General features: G+C 39.6%; 1 non-coding gene and 1 pseudogene across 1 annotated transcript; one reads left to right on the top strand and one right to left on the bottom strand.

The window, feature by feature from the left end:
- Positions 1 to 5,569: 5,569 nt before the first annotated feature.
- Positions 5,570 to 13,346, top strand: LOC104720520 (uncharacterized; annotated as a pseudogene).
- LOC147936336 (small nucleolar RNA R71) lies at positions 5,984 to 6,090 on the bottom strand. The gene has a single exon (XR_015569698.1). It is a non-coding gene; the product is annotated as a small nucleolar RNA R71 (small nucleolar RNA).
- Positions 13,347 to 19,101: the final 5,755 nt, after the last annotated feature.

Here is a 19,101-nt window from a genome sequence, read left to right as displayed (position 1 = left end):
CATAATAAATCATAGATAAAACACCATCGGGGGCGGCGAAGGAAGATGGGGATGTCGACAAAGTGAGCGTGAGTATGATACATGTTTGTGTGATTGGATTCGTTGGATTGTCAACAAGAATGAAGAAACAATGATTCAGAAGAAAAAAAAAACGGCGATATGAGAGTGTGAGTATTCATTCCCGAATGACCAAAACCCTATTTTCTTAACCATCTAATCGGATAAGGCTTTTTAGTCATAGGCCTATTAATAAAATTAAAACTTAAAATCAGGATTTATAAATAAATTAAGTTAGGCTCAATAACAAATAACGGATATTGGATATCCGATTGGAAAATCATTCATTATCCGGATCCGTATCCGAATCTGACAGATCCAAAAAATCAATATCTGAATCCACTTCGTTTCAGCTGGATATCCGGTTTTTTGGATCGAATACCAGATTGGATATCGGATATCCGCGGAACCCGGATAATATTCCTAGGACTAATTTTACTCATAGATAGATTATACTATTTAGTGGTTTTTTACTTTTTAGTCAACGGTCAATATTTTACTTATTTCTTTTTAGAAATTTTTTATTATGATTTTTTCATAAATGGCATGCACCCAAAAAGAGAAAAACTTTTAAAATTTGTAATTATTTTCATTTTAGTCAATGGTCAATATTATATTTGTCCTATTTTAGTAATTTTTTTATTATGAGTGCACACAAAAAGAAAAAGGCTTTTAAAAATTGTAATTAGTTGTATATGACTTTTAAAAGATATTTTCTATTAGTTTTTCTACAATCTGAAATGGTAAGTCTACATATTTCAAGAAAGTTTGAATAGAAAAAATATATATAAGAGGATCACCATTTGCTCGAAAACCAAAAAAAAAACTAAACCCTTCAGAAGAGAAAAACTACAAAAACAATAATGTCAGCACAAAGAATAATTATCGTTGTAGCTAGTGTAAGATTCTATTAAAAAGTCGTTAATCGATTAACAATGTGGTATATAACATTAGAGTATGAAACTAAAATTGGAGTTTTAAAACAACAAAATTATGAAGAGATTAATTTTGTATTAAAGAAAAAAAAACAAATATAAGAGGAGTCCAACCTTTGCACTAAAAAAAGCTCTTAAAACACTTCACTTAATTAAATAACATAATGAGATGTGTTCATGTATATAACAAGTAAAATTCACAATTGTTTTTTACATGATATCGGTAGGGGCGTGATCGTAAAAATGATATTTTTTAGTATTAAATATAATATATAATATTATGAATCATACATTAATTAAGACTCTTAAATTTGATGAAATATTATTGAAATTTCTAAGATATATACTAATGGTAAATGAAGTTTTATTCATAATTAATTGATAATAAATATAAATTTGACTAATTCATTTTTACATATGCATTGTGTCGTTAAAAAAATTATTTCGGTATAGAATGGTCAATGGTTAGAAGATAAGGATGTGTTTCTAAATATTCTATGATACTCAAAAAAAAAAAAAGAATTAATGGAAATATCACAATGCCGAAATGGAATTGGAAACGAAAAACAAGAAAAAAGATGATAATGTTATATGAGCTCGATCGAGGTCAAATGAAAAAAAAAAAGATTAAATATAGAAAATCAGCATTATTTTTCAGAATTTATTAATAGGCCTATGACTAAAATGATGACATTTATTGTCGAGACTTACAAATATATACATTTTAATTCGATTCAAATGATGACATTTTCCTTATTTCTCACACGTTCAACTCTCATCGTCTTTTACTCTCCTTCTCTCCGCCGTGAGCCCAGTTTTTTTTTTTTTTTTCAGACTTTCAAATCTTCCCACCATGATTTAAAGAGAGACTTGCCATCATTATTCCTATCACAGGCCATTCTAATGTCTAAAAAGAAAAACCCTTATTCATCTTCCGAAGCTTTGCCCGCCATATAGACATTACGATCTCAAGCGGTTGGATCATGTCGCAAACACTTATTCACATGGTGTCGATCGACACTCTCCTAGTGTCGGTCGACATCGACGCCCACAACATCACTTCCATCGATCTCTCCTTATCCAAACCTAACTCCAGCCGTTCTACAATGATCCAAACACACAACAACAAGCTGGTGTTGACCAACACCACCTTGATGTCGCTCGACACCCCAATCTTACCATAAAACGTCTATGCCCAACCGCAATACAAGCACTTGATTAAAACACAAACCAACAATTCATTTCACAAACCCACTGTTGGATATGAAGCTTGTAGCACCACAAAGCTACCCACCAAATTTCAGCCGAATTGTACTCCGTTTCATCCTCCAAATGTTGCCCCAAAGTAGCCATCTCGAGCCAGTCTGCGCTTTCCATACGCGGGTGTTGGTTTCGATCGACACAACACCAGAAACAATACTCAGAGCCTTCCTTCAAGCTCCTTTCAGCCACAAAACCTTAATCCTTCATAACTATTGATTTTCTAATCGATTAAACACCAAACAACACGACTCACCTTGATAATAACCATGAGAGAGTCGTGGATGCTCATGAAGAAGATGAATCTCTCTTCTTCTCCTCTTATGCTCTAAGCACAAGGTGTATCTTCCTCCAGCATCCTTGATGCACGACGAAGAGAAGCTCCCCTCAAGCCCACTGCTCGATCTCCTCTTCTCCCTAACAAAAAGACCTCTTTCCCTTTCCCGTCCATCTCCAAACCGCTATCCTTCTCTCTTTCTCCCAAAGATACCAAAGCACACCTCTCCTCTCTCCTCCCTTCCTTGGAACGACAAAACGGCCAACCCTTAACAAGGACGTCGAGATATCCCTTATGTACTCGGTACCTAGGGTTTCTTCAACCCAAACTAAACCGAACTGTCGATTAAAACAAACCGTATAACCACAATTTTGATGGTGTCGATCAACACTAGTCTTGCATCGATCGATACCCACCCAACATTGGGCTTGAGATGTTACAGAACCAGTTAGCTAATAATTTTATTCATGATTTGTAATCATAAAACTTGTAATTTTTAGATTTGAATTAAAATTTGTAGATGATTTGAAATTTTTAATTTAATTTGTGTTTATGATTGAAGCCCTTGAGTTCCTTAGACATCATCCCCTTAGGGTTTAGTTTCCTTCATACAAAACACAATTTATTAAATTCATTGAATTTGTCAGATTTCTTAGATGATGTTGGTGTGTTTTGTGTTGGTGTTAGTCTAGAGAAGAAGCAAGAAAGAGATAAAGAGGGACAAGGATAAAATTGTAAAAAAATGCATAATTTCATAAGCATGGATAAGTTCCTAATTTGTAATATTTAGCACAAAAAATGCCTATTTCTATAATAATACCATGAAAAAATGGAGCCCTCAAGTGTCTATCTACTTAAATAGTCTGTTGGAGTCTTATTATAGGAGATTGTGACATCGATACAATATAATCTCTTAGATTATGTTTCTTACCAACGCTAGTTGCCTCTATACTGTCAACCCTAAAGTGCAACTTTTTATAATTGATTTTGTAATGCAACTTTTCTTTTTCAAAGGGGATTTCCAAAAAACAAATTTCTCTTCCAAAATATATTAACTAATTTAGAGTTTATTTTAGTGAGTTTTACTTCAGCCATACTTTCTATTCGGAAAAAAAAAATCGATATCTATATTTTTATCTCTCTACTTGGAGATCTTTATTTTCAGTTTAATACCTTCAATACAAAAAAAAAACTGTGTATGTATATCAAAAATACTTAGTGATCATCTCATCTTAGAGCTATACACACAAGCAGTTAATATCATAACAATAAGCATGACAACTAAACCATGATAATTAAAAAACAAAGAACGTTCACAAGCTACCGACACCTACCTTTGGTGTTGTTTGTTACCACTCTACCACCTCCCTCAGTTTTGTGATGGTGTTGACCGATGATATCTTGTGTTTTTGTTGGGTTTTAAGCCTTTTTTTGCATATTTTTGTTGCATAATCTTGTCATTTTAGGTTGTTTTAGGAGCATATGCATCTAGTATCTCATTTCTCAGGTTCTTGGAGTGATCTCACTATATTTGGAGCATTTGGACTTATTTTGGTGCAAAGAAGCAAGAAGATTGGAGTTAGAGAAATGACTTGGACAGGAGCTAGCCGCGGTCAAGACCATCAGCCAAACCATGGCCGTAGGAGACCATCGAGCACCACCATCGGCCAAGAGTAGGCCGATTGAACTCATCTGTACCGCGGACAGGAACCACCAGCGGTCAAGGCCATCGGCCAAGAGTAGGCTGATTGAACTTACTTGGACCACGAACAGGAGACACCAGCGGCCACCACCATCAGCCAAAGTGTGACCGGTTGTCCCAATCGGCCATCTCAATCGGTCCAAGCTTGCCCGGTTCACCTAAGTCCACACTTGTTTTAGTTTTAATCTGGGTTTGACCCATTTTGTTTTGGGTTGACCCGGGTCCTTTTATGTTTTCCTATAAATACTCAATTCTATTAAGGGGAGACTTATCTTTTGTTTATCTCTTGTTTAGCAGCCATTTAAGGTTCTTAAGTCTACATACTCTTGGTTTGTTGAATGATTGAGTACTTCTAAGTTCTTAATAGCAATTTCTCTTTCAAATCTCTTAATCTATAACCTCTTATTATGATTTCACAAAGATCAAACCATTTCCTTTGTGTGATCATGATGATGAGTGAGTAGATCTTTTATAACTTTGGGCTAGGTAGATTAGGGAGATAGATGACTGATCTTTGATGTCTAGGGCTTTATTTATGTATTTCCTATCTTGTTTGGTGATTATAATGCTAGATCAGCCTTGATCATGTTGATTCTAGACTTTAGGAATTTCATGCCCAGAGGGTGTTTGATGAAATTCCTGAACCAAACTATTCAAGAGCTTTGCATTCTTAGACAATGGAAATTGACGATTAGGGTGCTTAGTGGTATTGAGACATGTTCTTAATGCATGTTTGCCTTGTGATTGCCTTTGGAAAAATTTGATTATCACTTGGTTAGCATAGGAATCTCTATCATGGAAATGGATTGATTTGCATTAGTGTTCTTAGCCATAGGATTGTTCTTGATTGTTGCTTAGACATCTAGGATTGGTTAGCTATCATGGAAATGGATTGAGTTTGCATTGTTTAATTTGGCTTGTTTCCTTTCTTTGAATTAGTTAGTTAGTTAAGATTGTTACAAAGAACCAATTCCTGTTCAAGAATAGATTAAGCATCTTTGTGCATTCTTATTATGTTGATTAATGCAGATTGTGGATTGATAATTTAATTGAAGTAAAAGTACTACATCAATTTGGCGTCGTTGCCCATTTGCATTCAATTTGACTATTAGGATTTCAACTTCGCTTGAGCCTATTCATTTTATTTACAATGTTACTTACTTTGTTTGCTTTAGTGGTTTGAATTCTCTTTTGCAAGGTGTATGAACCTGAGAAGTCAAGGCCAAGCAGACTTGATTGAGCGGGTTGACGACATCTACCGTTTAGAGCGAGAGAATCGCCGGTTAGCAAGACACATTATGGACAACAATCCACCTCCTCCTGCTGTTCATAATGGAAATGACCAGCCCAATGATGATAAGAGTTCCTCACCATGTACCAAGACAAGCTCCTCTCATTGGAGCCTATGATGCATCAAATGTCAATGGACATAGAACTGGTATTAGAGCTCCACCAGTTGAGAAAAATCACTTTGAGATCAAAGCCAGTCTTATCAACATGGTGCAAGGATCAAAATTTCATGGTTTGGCAATGGAAGACCCCCTTGATCACTTAGATCAATTTGATAGGTTTTGTGGGACTGTTAAGATCAATGGTATCTCTGAAGATGCCTTCAAGCTTCGCCTCTTCCCATTCTCTCTTGGTGATAAGGCTCACATTTGGGAGAAGAATTTGCCTTACAACACCATTACCTCTTGGGATCAATGTAAGAAGGCTTTCCTCTCAAAATTCTTCTCTACTACAAGAACAACAAGGTTTAGAAATGAGATATCAAGCTTTTCTCAAAAGGGAAATGAGAGTTTTTGTGAAGCATGGGAAAGATTCAAGGGGTACATCTCTCAATGTCCACATCATGGTTTCTCCAAGGAGTCACAATTGAGTACACTCTATAGAGGAGTTTTTCCTAAGTATAGGATGCTACTTGATACAACAAGCAATGGGAACTTCTTGGGTCAAAATGCTGAACATGGAATGTTGTTGGTTGAAAATCTTGCTCAAAGTGATGGGAACTATGGAGAAGATTATGATAGAACTCCAAGGGACTATATTTATATGAATGAGCAGCACCGCAAGGAGATCAAGGCTTTGAATAACAAGATGGATAAGATGCTTAGTGCCAATCAAAAGCAAGTTCACTTTGTCAATGATTGTGAACTTTATCAAGAGGGCATGGAAGCTTGTGTTGAAGGTCAAGAAGAAGTCAACTATGTAGGTGGCCAAGGCTATAACAAGTTCAATCCTAATTACCGCAACCACCCAAACCTCTCTTACCGCAGCACCAATGTGGAGATCCCACAAGATCAGACTTATCCACCACAAAAGCCTCCTTGTTTTCCTTCACAACCAAACTATCAACCTAAACCTCAAGGGAACTATCATGCTAAGCCTCAAACTTATTCCCAACCTCAGCAACAAATGAATGCACCACACCCTCAAGGTCAAGGAGATGACACAAATGCTCTTCTAAGATAAATTCTAGAAGGCCAAGGGAGAAATGCCATTGAACTTGCCACACAAATGAAGAACATGCACCACAAAGTTGAGAATGTTTATGGTGAGTTAAATTCTAAGATTGAGAGGTTGCAAACACAGGTTCAGAGCCACGCTTCATCATCTTCACCAAGACAAATGGGTTCCTTACCAGGAAAACCAGAACCAAACCCCAAAGAATACATCAATGCCATAATGCTGAGAAGTTGTAAGCAACTACCTACCAATGAGCTCAATAGGGACATTGAGACTAAAGGAGGGGAGGTAATGGTTGAGATTGAAGATGAGGATGAGTTGATAGTGAAAGACTTGGGTAAAGACAAACAAGCTGATGAAGTTGTGGTTGACAAAGGCAAGAGTAAAGTGGTTGAGGAACCAAACCAAGACAACACCATTGATGAAGCTTTCAAGAAGAGTAAGGAGATTTCCAAGGAGACTCTATTTGTGCCTCCACCTTATGAGCCAAGACTATCATTTCCTGGTAGGTTTAAGAAGCAACAAGTAGACAAGTATAAAGCTATGTTTGATGCTCAAATGAAAGATGTTGCCATCACAATGCCAATCATTGATGCATTTTTGCTGAATCCATCATACAACAAGTTCCTCAAAGATGCAGTTATGGAGAAGAAGAAAGCTCTTCAAGGAATGGTATTCTTAACCCATGAGTGTAGTGTTATCATTCAAAACAAGGTAGTAGCAAAGAAGCTTGAAGATCCTGGTAGCTTCACTCTCCTTTGTACACTTGGACCCTTATCTTTTAGTCACTGTTTGTGTGACCTTGGATCTAGTGTGAGCTTGATGCCTCTCTCAGTTGCCAAAAGACTAGGTTTCACTCACTACAAGAAGTGTATGATCACCCTTGTTCTTGCGGATAGGTCAGTTAGAACACTAGTAGGAGTGCTTGAAGACTTACCGGTGATGATTGGTCATTTTGAGATCCCAACAGACTTTGTTGTGCTTGAAATGGATGAAGAACCAAATGATCCACTAATCTTGGGGAGACCATTTTTAAGAACTGCAGGAACAATGATTGATGTGAAGAGTGGGAAGATTCAATTGAATTTGGGAAAGGAAGCCTTGACCTTTGACATTAACAATATGATGAGGAAGCCTACAATTGATGGTCAAGTTTTCTACATTGAGAAGATGGAAGCTTTAGCTGATGAGCTTTTGGAGGAATTTGCCATAGAGGATGAGCTCCAAAGCACTTTGACAGTTAAACAAGGAGAGTTTGGTTTACTAAAGGAAAATAGTGAAGGGTATGAAAAGATTCTTGACTCTCGCAAGCCCTCTAGTAATGATGGAAGCTTCCTTGAGTTGAAAGAGCAAATGGTGTGTTCAGTTGAAGTTCACTCAAATGAAGATTGGAGTGAGCTTAAGGCACCCAAGATTGAACTTAAACCACTCCCTAAGGGGCTAAGGTATGCTTTTCTAGGTAAAAACTCTACTTATCCTGTCATTATCAATGAAGAACTTAGTGACCAAGAAACTATTACTCTTCTAGGTGAATTAAAAAATTATAGAAGAGCTATTGGTTATTCACTTGATGATATCAAAGGAATTTCTGAAACTCTTTGCATCCATAGAATTCATTTAGATGATGAATCAATGACTTCCATTGAACCACAAAGAAGGTTAAACCCTAACTTAAGAGATGTGGTGAGGAAAGAGATTCTTAAGCTCCTTGATGTTGGTATCATATATCCTATATCGGATAGTACATGGGTTTCACCTGTACATGTGGTGCCAAAGAAAGGAGGAGTTACTGTTGTTAAGAATGATAAAGATGAGCTAATTTCTACTAGAACTATAACTGGACATCGCATGTGTATTGATTATAGGAGACTTAATGCTGCATCTAGAAAATATCACTTTCGTTTACTATTTATTGATCAAATGTTAGAGAGGCTTGCTAGTCACACTCATTATTGCTTTCTTGATGGGTATTCTGGTTTCTTTCAAATCCCCATACATCCCAATGATCAAGAAAATACTACTTTCACATGTCCCTATGGTTCTTTTGCTTATAGAAGGATGTCATTTGGATTATGTAATGCTCCAGCTATTTTCCAAAGATGCATGATGTCAATTTTTTCTGACCTAATTGTGGATGTAGTGGAGGTTTTCATGGATGACTTCTCTGTCTATGGAGATTCTTTTTATGGTTGTCTTTCTAATTTGTGCAGGGTCTTAAAGAGATGTGAGGAAACAAATTTGGTTTTAAATTGGGAGAAGTGTCACTTCATGGTGAAAGAAGGAATTGTGTTGGGACATAAGATTTCAGAAAAAGGCATTGAAGTTGATAGAGCTAAGATTGATGTGATGACCAATCTATCACCACCAAATTCAGTCAAGGGGATAAGAAGTTTTTTTGGGCCATGTTGGATTCTATAGAAGGTTCATTAAAGACTTCTCAAAGATAGCTAGACCTCTCACAAGATTGTTGTGTAAAGAAGTTGACTTTGAGTTTGATGAAGAGTGTCTTCAAGCTTTCAAGAAGATAAAGGAAGAATTGGTTAGTGCTCCAATAGTTCAGCCCCAGACTGGAATTTACCATTTGAAATCATGTGTGATGCTAGTGACTATGCAGTTGGAGCAGTACTTGGTCAAAGAAAAAGACAAGAAGCTTCATGTGATATACTATGCAATCAGAACCTTGGATGAAGCTCAAACCAAGTATGCTACAACAGAGAAAGAGCTTCTAGCTATTGTCTTTGCATTTAAAAAGTTCAGGTCATACTGATCATGCAGCATTGAGATATCTTTTAGCAAAGAAGGATGCTAAACCAAGGATTTTGAGATGGATATTGCTACTTCAAGAGTTTGATTTGGAGATTAAAGACAAGAAGGGTATTGAGAATGGAGTAGCTGATCATCTATCAAGGTTAAGGATTGACAATGAAATCTGATAACTCTCTAATTTATATGTTTTTAGCATCCTTTTTGTCCATATTTTGCATTGTTCATACCTCTAACTTAGCATTTTTAGGTCATTAACTGTAGAAATTCACTTTTAGACCATTTAGGGTGTTGCATTTCTGCATTTGCATATTTTGGATGAAAACAGGTGCTAAATGGCCAAAAATGGGGGGAAACAAGGACAATCCGAGTATGTACCCGAAGGAGCCATCGAGCTGCAAGAACAAGTCCGAACCCCAACACGATCGAGGAGGATCCGAGAGCATGAAGAACAACCCGAAGGTCCACCGGAGGAGTAACCCGACTTCACCGTCGTGTACCCCATCGAGTAGACCATCAGGCAGGTATGGGAAGCTAGGTCAAAAGGGTTTCCATATATAAACCTCCTCCTCTCCTAGCTCGCAGGGGAGCACGCCGCAGACCCTCAAACCAGAGAGCGAGAGCTTCTCTGAGAGAACTGGGCGACTCAAACATTTTCCTTTTCGTTTTGCATTTTTATTTTCATAGTTTTTATAGTTTTCTTAGATTTCTATCTTGTACTCTTTCTACTCTACTCTATCTTTTAATACAATGCAATTTTCATTCATTTTCGTTATTTTGTTCATTGTTCTCATGTCCGAGTAGTGTAGTAAAGTTTCTAGGGATGGGATAGATGATTTTGTGTTCTCGATCGGTTAGGATGCCTTAGTTTGATTGTAAATGATTGATAGATTTCCTTCTAGGTTGGTGTTCTTAATGTTGTCAACAGACCGAGAGGTTGAGATTAGATCTAGGGCGTTTCAGCGACCGAGAGGTGTAGATGAGATGCGTGAATTTGCTAGAGGTTTACTTGACTCTGAGTAAGGGATTAGATGAGTTTGAGTTTACTGACAATAATGAATCGTTCTTAATGCCTCCTTGTTCATATTGCTAGTGCGAGAGTGTGGTAAGTGATCAAGGTTGATTGTTGCTAGTGCGAGAGTGTGGTGACAAGGTTTTAGAGATTCATTTTCTAGGAAATAATTGCTTGAGGCATGTAAGGCATCTGTACTGATCTAGAATACTTAGGATTCGATTACCCCATCCTTAGGAGCTTTCGTATTTTATTTGTTTACATTTTCTTTACTTACTCGACCACTTACCCGATCAGGTACACGATAACCTGCATCGAGTAATACCTCGAGCTGTTCATATCTCATTTGCTTACTCGATCACCCCACTCGATCATGTACTCGACTGCTTGCATCGAGTGCTTAGGTCGTGTGGTTTCTTTGTTTATATTCCTTTCTTTTATTTATTTTAGGACTGTTAGAACAAAAACCCTATCTGCTAGGCTTGACTTGTATTGTCCTGATCATATCCTTCCTGCTAGCAATAAACAACCATTTGGATTGATAACCCTTTGTACCACAACTGCATAGGGAATTGATACCCTTGGTGAAAACCCAACTATCAAAATCCCAATCAATGATGCACTTCCTGAAGAGCAGATAATGGCAATCCAACTCCTTGACAAGAGCCATGAGACTTGGAAAAAGCTTGTAGAAGTCATGAGGTTGGAAGAGAATGGCCCTTGGTATGCTGATTTGATGTGATCCTCCCAAGGAATCGACGCTCTAAGGTAGGTAAACTGATATCCTAGAACTCCGATGGCTCGCGAAGCTGGATGATAAGGCGTGAGATAAACTCGAAAATCCTTATGCCCCAAACTCTCTTAAAAAAAACCAAACAAAGCAAGGCGGTGGAACTTTAGATAGAAGCTTTGCGGGGACAGATTACAAGGCGTGAGACGAATCCTGAAAATGCTTGTGCCCTAGACTCTCTTGTAACGACTCTTCAATCTTCAGCTAGTGAATGGCAACGTCAAGTGCTGCGGAATCACTTGATATACCGAAAACTCTTTGATGTAGCCCACCAAGGAGAAAGAACAAGTTCCAAAGGAACAAAGGAGTTTACCACTCTCAAATAAAAGATAAAAGATTTCTTGATTGAATGATTTTCTCAAATGAGATTACATGTGTTTATATAGGGATAGAAAACTTGGTCACAAAGCCAAGTATTGATTATTCTTGAAACTAAAAACATTAAAAATACTAAGTTGAATGAAGACCAAACTCTTGGTGCATGTTTCCTTCCTCTAAAGTGATTTTTGGTGCATGTATCTCTTATTTTCGTCACTCTTCTTAGACCACAAAATAAAGTGATTATTTTGGGCTTTTTTGGGCTTGTATTAGGCTCAAAGTGGACTGGACTTGATAGATATCATCCCTAATACAATTTACCATGTTCTCTTTGCTCCAAATGTCTTCAAATATCAATTGAACAGCTCCAACAAGCTGTTTGGTCTTTGCCCTTGTCATTGGTCCAACAGGTACAAGCATAGCATCCTCAGGAACAAGCTCAGCTTCCACTTGATCATCTTCATTGCTTCCCATTATCATATCATGTTTATGTTAACTATCTTGCTTGTGGTCTTGAGCCACCAAATTTAGTTGGTTATGCAAGGAAAAAGTTCTTCAGGGACATCAACAACTACTATTGGGATGCACCTTACCTCTATACTCTTTGTAAGGACAAGATTTATAGAAGATGTGTCGCCAAAGAAGAGATAGAAGGTTTAGTAGAACTTTGTCATGGAGCAGCCTATGGAGGTCATTTTGCTACATTCAAGACAGTCACAAAGATTCTTCAAGCTGGTTTGTGGTGGCCAACTATGTTCAAGGACACTCAAGAGATCATCTCCAAGTGTGAATCATGTCAAAGAAAAGGCAACATTAGCAGGAGGAATGAAATGCCACAAACTCCTATCTTAGAGGTTGAAGTGTTTGATGTATGGGGTATTGACTTCATGGGACCATTTCCTTCTTCATATGGTAACAATTACATACTTGTGGCTGTTGATTATGTCTCTAAATGGGTGGAAGTCATAGCTAGTCCTACCAATGATGCAAAGGTAGTGTTGAAGTTGTCCAAGACAATCATTTTTCCAAGGTTTGGTATTCCAAGAGTGGTCATTAGTGATGGAGGAAAACACTTTGTAAACAAGGTCTTTGAGAGTCTTCTTAAGAAGCATGGAGTGAAGCATAAGGTTGCTACACCTTACCATCCCTTAACTAGTGGTTAGGTTGAGATTTCAAACAGGGAAATCAAATCAATTCTTGAGAAAACAGTTGGTATCACAAGGAAGGATTGGGAAAAGAAGTTGGATGATGCTCTATGGGCATATAGAACTGCCTACAAGACACCAATTGGAACCACTCCATTCAACCTTCTCTATGGAATGTCTTGTCATTTGCCAGTTGAGTTAGAGTATAAGGCAATGTGGGCAGTCAAGCTTCTTAACTTTGATAACAAGAATGCTCATGAGAAACGTTTGGTACAATTGAATGAGTTAGAGGAAATCTGCCTTGAAGCTTATGAGAGTTCAAAGATCTACAAGGAGAAGACAAAAGCATTCCATGACAAGAGAATTCTTCCAAGGGTTTTCAAGGAAGGAAATTTGGTGTTGTTGTTCAATTCCCGCTTGAAGCTATTCTCGGGAAAGCTCAAGTCCCGCTGGTCAGGACCATTCAAGATCAAGGAGGTTAGACCTTATGGAGCCTTGGTGTTGCTGAACAAGGCTGGAAAAGAGTTTGTGGTTAATGGTCTGAGGTTGAAGCACTACTTGGCTAATGATTTCATTGAGAAGGGAACAACAATTTCCCTCTCAGAACCTCAAGGCGCCTAAGCGGTGCAGAGACGTCAAGCTTAGAGACATAAAAAAAGCGCACTTGGGAGGCATTCCCATGGTATCCTTATGTATATATCTTCTTAATTTCTTTTAGTTAGTGTGTTTTTGTGTTTGGAAAATTATAGGAGACGTGTGTGGATTCAGTTCTTAAACAGATGGAGTTAGCGGCCAAGTGAATCGGTTAAGTGGAAATGTCATCGGTTCAAGCTTTCGGCCAAACCTAGGCCGTGTCAAGCGGAGCGTTTTTGATCAGGAACCATTAGCAGCCAGGGCACGCGGTCAAGCCATGGCTGTGTGAGAAAATCGGTCTAGACCATCGGCCAGGTCGTGGCCGAGTGGAGAGTTGAAGATTTTGGTCAGGAGCTACCCGCGGTCTAGACAATCGGCCAGGTGAAGGCCGAGTGAAACATTGGGGACTTTGATCAGGAACCATTAGCGGCCAGGGCACGCGGTCAAGCCACCGTTGTAACGCCCCCGAACCGTTCTATAACCACGCAGGTCATTGGACAGCCACGGGACGCTACGATGGGAACTGTACCGAGGTGATCCAGTCGAGGGACGGAAGCTGCAGACTTCCCGACCGGTCCTCCCTGGCACAATTCCACCCGCAACCGAGACTGCTTAGGCTTTGCAACCCTTGTGGCCTGGTGCGTTGTGTTGACCCGAACAAGGCCGAGTACCATTTGCAAACTTGCCATGCTTTTCCCGAAAACCGAATATATTACTTCAATAGTTTATTACATTTAAAATAAATCATTAAAGCAATACATAGAGATAGTCGGAAAATTTATCATAAATTACTTATGAAAATATAGGGTTTTTACAAAGAACACAAGAAAATCCCTATCCGGTACCCTAACGTTTGCTCCAGCTCTAGACTTACTTAGGCTTCCTGCAAAACAACAATATTATCATGAGTAATCTAAAATTACTCAGTGAGCCTGGGTACCCCTTTATCCTAAACAGGATTCTACTTCCCAACCCGACTACCCCAGCAAGGTAATAAACAAGCAAGCGAGCTATCACAGCAGCTAAACCAACTAGCAAATAAACACAGCCAAAAATCAAAGCAACGCAACAGAAACAATAGCGGAAGCAAAAATAAACCGTACACAAGTGAGAGAGATTAGATCACTACGACTCGACTCGAACGATCTAGACTCGCTACTCACAGAGAAAGATGACTAAAGGTGCAAGGACTGCTCGTAAGCATGCTCACTTGGACACAATAGACTCTTAACTCTTACACGACTCGCAAGGACGACTAGTATAAACAAGAAACACTTGAAATACGCTAGACTCCTTAACCTTACTACACAAAGACATCTAGAATACTACAAGGATCGCTTGGAATACCCTAGACTCTTTTCACCTAAGGGCCCTCGATAATCTGTTCCGGTTCCATACCATCCCCCATGCCGAGACCACAAAGTTCACCAGCAATGAGCCCGTAATTATGCTACATCGTCATGTAGCGGTCACGCTAGTAGCTAGCTAGCCGTGACAGTGTCCCCGCGTGAGTGGTCGTCGGGAACTCACGCGTGACAACCGCATTTTGGAAACAGATATCGACTTCTATTCTAGCTAAGACTCGAGAAACAGATTCAAGAGACTAAGCTAAAATAAAACACACAACAATTCAAGCAATGCTAGGTCAAGCAAACAAGCATGAACTCAAGCAAGAATTACAGCATACATTAATCAACAAGGAGCAAGAATATAATCAAGAACCTTAAGATTATTCTACATGCATGCAACCAAATTAAGCGACTTAGGCAAAATAAATGCAACAAGTCCTAATACGCATGCAACCAATTGATTTAACCATTTTAAATCCTTAAGCCCCAAATTACACATGCAAGGTCATTTTAATTTAACCTACTGAATCCTTTTAGTCCGATTAAGTGTGCATGGCCATTTCAATTTAAACTCATAAATCTTCTTGTCCGATTTAACATGCAAGTTCATTTCGGTTTAACCAATTAAGTCCTTCATAATTCGCTAAGCCTTTAAGCTAATTTCCCGCGAATTTACGCAATAATAAAACAAATGAACTTCGCCAATTTCAATCATGCATGCAATCCTCTTAACCAGATTTTAAGTGTCCATCTTACTTAAAATGCAACCAAATTCATTGCGCATGGTGATTCATGTTAGATGTGCATTTAAACATTTCACTAACATGATTTCTACCATATTACGCATGCATCCAATTTAAACCAGTTCTTCATGCATATAACCTACATGCATTACTACAGAATTCTCATGCACATGGTTATCTTCTCATAAAGCCTACCATGAACCGCATGCAACAAAATTAAACTAATTTTACATGCATGCATTACCGCAGTACTCACCTACATGCACTACCGCAGAACTCACCTACATGCACTACCGCAGAACTCACCTACATGCACTACCGCAGAACTCACCTTTTTACGCGTTGATGTTCGCCGGACTTCACCGCACCACTCGATCAGACAATCTTCCCGACGACCGCTTCTCGCTCTCGTCCTTACTCAACCGTACCGCGTCTCGCTTCGTGGTCCGGAACCGCCAACTCGTCCGCGGCCTTCTTCGATCACAAGATACGTCTCGCTCTTGATCTTTCTTTCTCGTCACTAACTCCGGTTCTTTTCGACGATCTCTTCGACCAAACTCCGTCCTTTAACGATGGGTTCTTCGACAAGATCTCCTTCTTCTTCTCGAGATTTCTTTTGACAAGACTCCTTCTCTTGAATGTCTCGTTCTCGACACAACTCCTTCTCTCCTCGGTCTTCTCTCGGCGAACGTTTATGATCTCTTTCTCGATCTCTCCCTCGGTCTTCTCGACAGTTACTCACGGTCTCTCTCTCGATTTTTAGAGAAAACACGACTTTGGATGCGTGAGAAATTTGAGAGCAAAAGGAAGAAAATGATCAAATGAAGTCGCGAGTCACTTATTTATAGGCGCGATTCTTCTTCCTTCTTCTTTAGTGCGATTCGACAAGTGTCTCCCTCTTTGCTTGCATGTGGCGCGTGTAATTCACCACCCAATTAGCTTGCGACACTCCATGAAAAACACCAAAACTATCTCTGCATGAATGCATGCAACGGGATTGGTCAGTTTTCGCAAAGCGTACGTCTCCTCCTTTTTCCGACAGAATGCGTCCCTTCGTCCAGCGTCCTCGTCCGTTCTCGACCTTTCTTGTCTCGCCCGGTACGTCTCGGTCAACATGGCTAGTACGTCCGGTGCTCGGCCATCACTCGGTCCGTCCTTACATCCTCAAATTTCCTTTGGCGTTCGTGTGGTACGTACGGTACACGTACGTCCGGTAAAGTATATGGTACATGGTACATGGTACATGGTACCATCGGCCATTTTTTTGATCTGTGCAGAATCTCTCGGACATTCCTTCTGTACTTTTTCTATCTTCCCTCCTTGCCTTACTTTTACGCCCTTTTCAATCCTTTGGCCAGGGATTTTTATTTTGAAATTTACTTCTTGGTGAGGGTCATTACATTCTCCCCCCCCCCCCCCCCCGCTATAAGAATTCGTCCCTGAATTCTCAAACCTTCTCTGTCTTTTCTTGTGACGTCAATACTTCATGACATTTATGTCTCCGCTTTGTGGTTATCATCACATTGACAGCTTTATTGAGATCCTCCTTCCCTTCGATAATTCATCTTCGTAGTCTCACTTCATATTTATACCACCGTTTGCTTACTTCATACTTATACCACCGCTTGTATTCTTTACTTCTCTTTCTTCAGCTTTTCTCGGCTGTTCTCTTTTCTCCGTACTATAACTTGGTTCACTCCACCATCTTGATATGCTCCTCCTACGACTTTGTATTTTCTCCTTTCTTGATCACAACATTTTTGCTCCTCCGGCTCCTCCGGCTCCTTAGGTTTTCAACTCCTTCAACTTCCTTAATTTCACATTCTACATAGTTCCTCCTTTGGTTCTCTTGGTCTTCATACCTTGGTCCGATATAATACCTTCTCCGATCTATTTGGTCTCATCTCCATATAATGGAACTTCCACATACTTGATTTATTTTGATCATTGGTCTTGATCACGCAGTCTTGGTTCCTACTAAATCAACTTTTTCAACTTCAATGTTGGTCTCCATCTCCCAACTTCTTTGGCCGTCTCCCATACTTCTTCTAGCTCTTTTGCTTATGAAGATTTGGTTGGATAACCTCACTTATCTCGCCACTTAACACCATAATGCTTTATCTTCTTCGTCATCATATCTTCCACACTTCGACGCTTTCTCTGCTCATCCACCAGGTTTGTCTTGAAAGATCCTTTCTGGTTTCTTCTTGCGTCTTCCTTCCCATTTAACTCTGGGATCACACATTACTTGTCGCACTTTCTTGGTCATAATTGATCTGACCTTCTCATTTTGTTTCGCCACTTTCGATTGATTTATACCGCTCTTTCTCTCTTTTAATTTCTTGTGATTCGCCTTATTCTCCTCAGACATTGTTCTTCTTCTTTCGATTCTTAACCCAAACTGGCTGCCCTGCCTTGGTTAAACTTTCTTGAACTTTCTTGAGCTTCTTCTCTTTTGTCTGATCGCGCTTTGTGGTGACTTACGTGAATCCTCATCAACCGCACTGAAGCAATGCAAGCTAATTATGCAAATAATTAACTGTGCAACCTATAAAACTCAAGCAACAATCAAAGCAAGTAATTCAAACAAGCAAAGATTAGCAAGCAGTTAAATAGCAAACAAACACGGCTAAAGAACACAAAGTACTTAACAAAAGATACGAAGGTTCTACACCACTTAGCCGATAAACTTAAAGGGTTCGGATCCTAGACAAACACAACACAGGTTAGGTCTAGAAACATAAGAAAAACTATCCAACCCTTACACAAAATCCCAAAAGAAACTTCCCTTACTCCCCAAAGTCCTACTGGTCCTTGAGCCTAGTACACGCTTCGCAGGTGCACACACACTCTCTAGCTGGCTCATCAGGTGGCGGTTCAGCGGGAGACTCAGTTGAGGTAGAGGCAGCAGACATCGAGGTTCCAGCTTGGTTCGTCAGGTTCTCTTCTACTCGTTTGATTCGTCCTATCGGGTTCTCTCCTATCTCCACATGTCGACTAGATGGGGTCATCGTCTCTCGCACAGCTCGACACGAGCAGTTGAAAGTGTAATGCTCCGCGCTTCCACACTGCGCACATACGATTCGTTCTGGGATTGGCAAGTGTTGTGGTTTCATCCTCCAACAATGGTTGTTTAGATGCCCCGACATCCCACACGTATCACACGGCCTCGTGTATCTCATAAGATCTGGGTTTGGGCAGCGGTAGGCAAAGTGCCCTCGCATCCCGCACCACTCACATTCCACATTCATCGGGTCACACATGCGCCTCAACTCTGTTCTCCAACAATGCCTCGTCCAATGTCCGACTCCCTCGCACAACTCGCAGTAAGGCGTGTTCCGCATATGAACTTGATTCGGATAGACTACTCTCTTACGAGCAGTAGCCCTCACCCTCAGCCTTCCTCTCGGTTGATAGGTCACTGGCCGCGTCTCTGGCTGCTCCCTTGCCTGGAACTCTTGGTATGACATCCTCGCCCTCTTCAAACTCGAGCTATTCTCTCCTTCCTCAAACCTTATGTAGCTTCGGTTTAATCTTCTTAACTCATATGTTCTAGCCATCCTTTGCAAATCTCGGTCCATTGGTTCCTCTTCTTCTCCCGGTAATATCATCCGTAATGGTACAGCTCAGATGGGACTGTTACGCCTCAGC

This window comes from Camelina sativa, chromosome 10 (assembly GCF_030686135.1).
Source record: "Camelina sativa cultivar CO46 ecotype springtype chromosome 10, ASM3068613v1".
NCBI classification, from domain to species: domain Eukaryota; kingdom Viridiplantae; phylum Streptophyta; class Magnoliopsida; order Brassicales; family Brassicaceae; genus Camelina; species Camelina sativa.
This window is presented reverse-complemented; position numbering and strand designations above follow the sequence as displayed.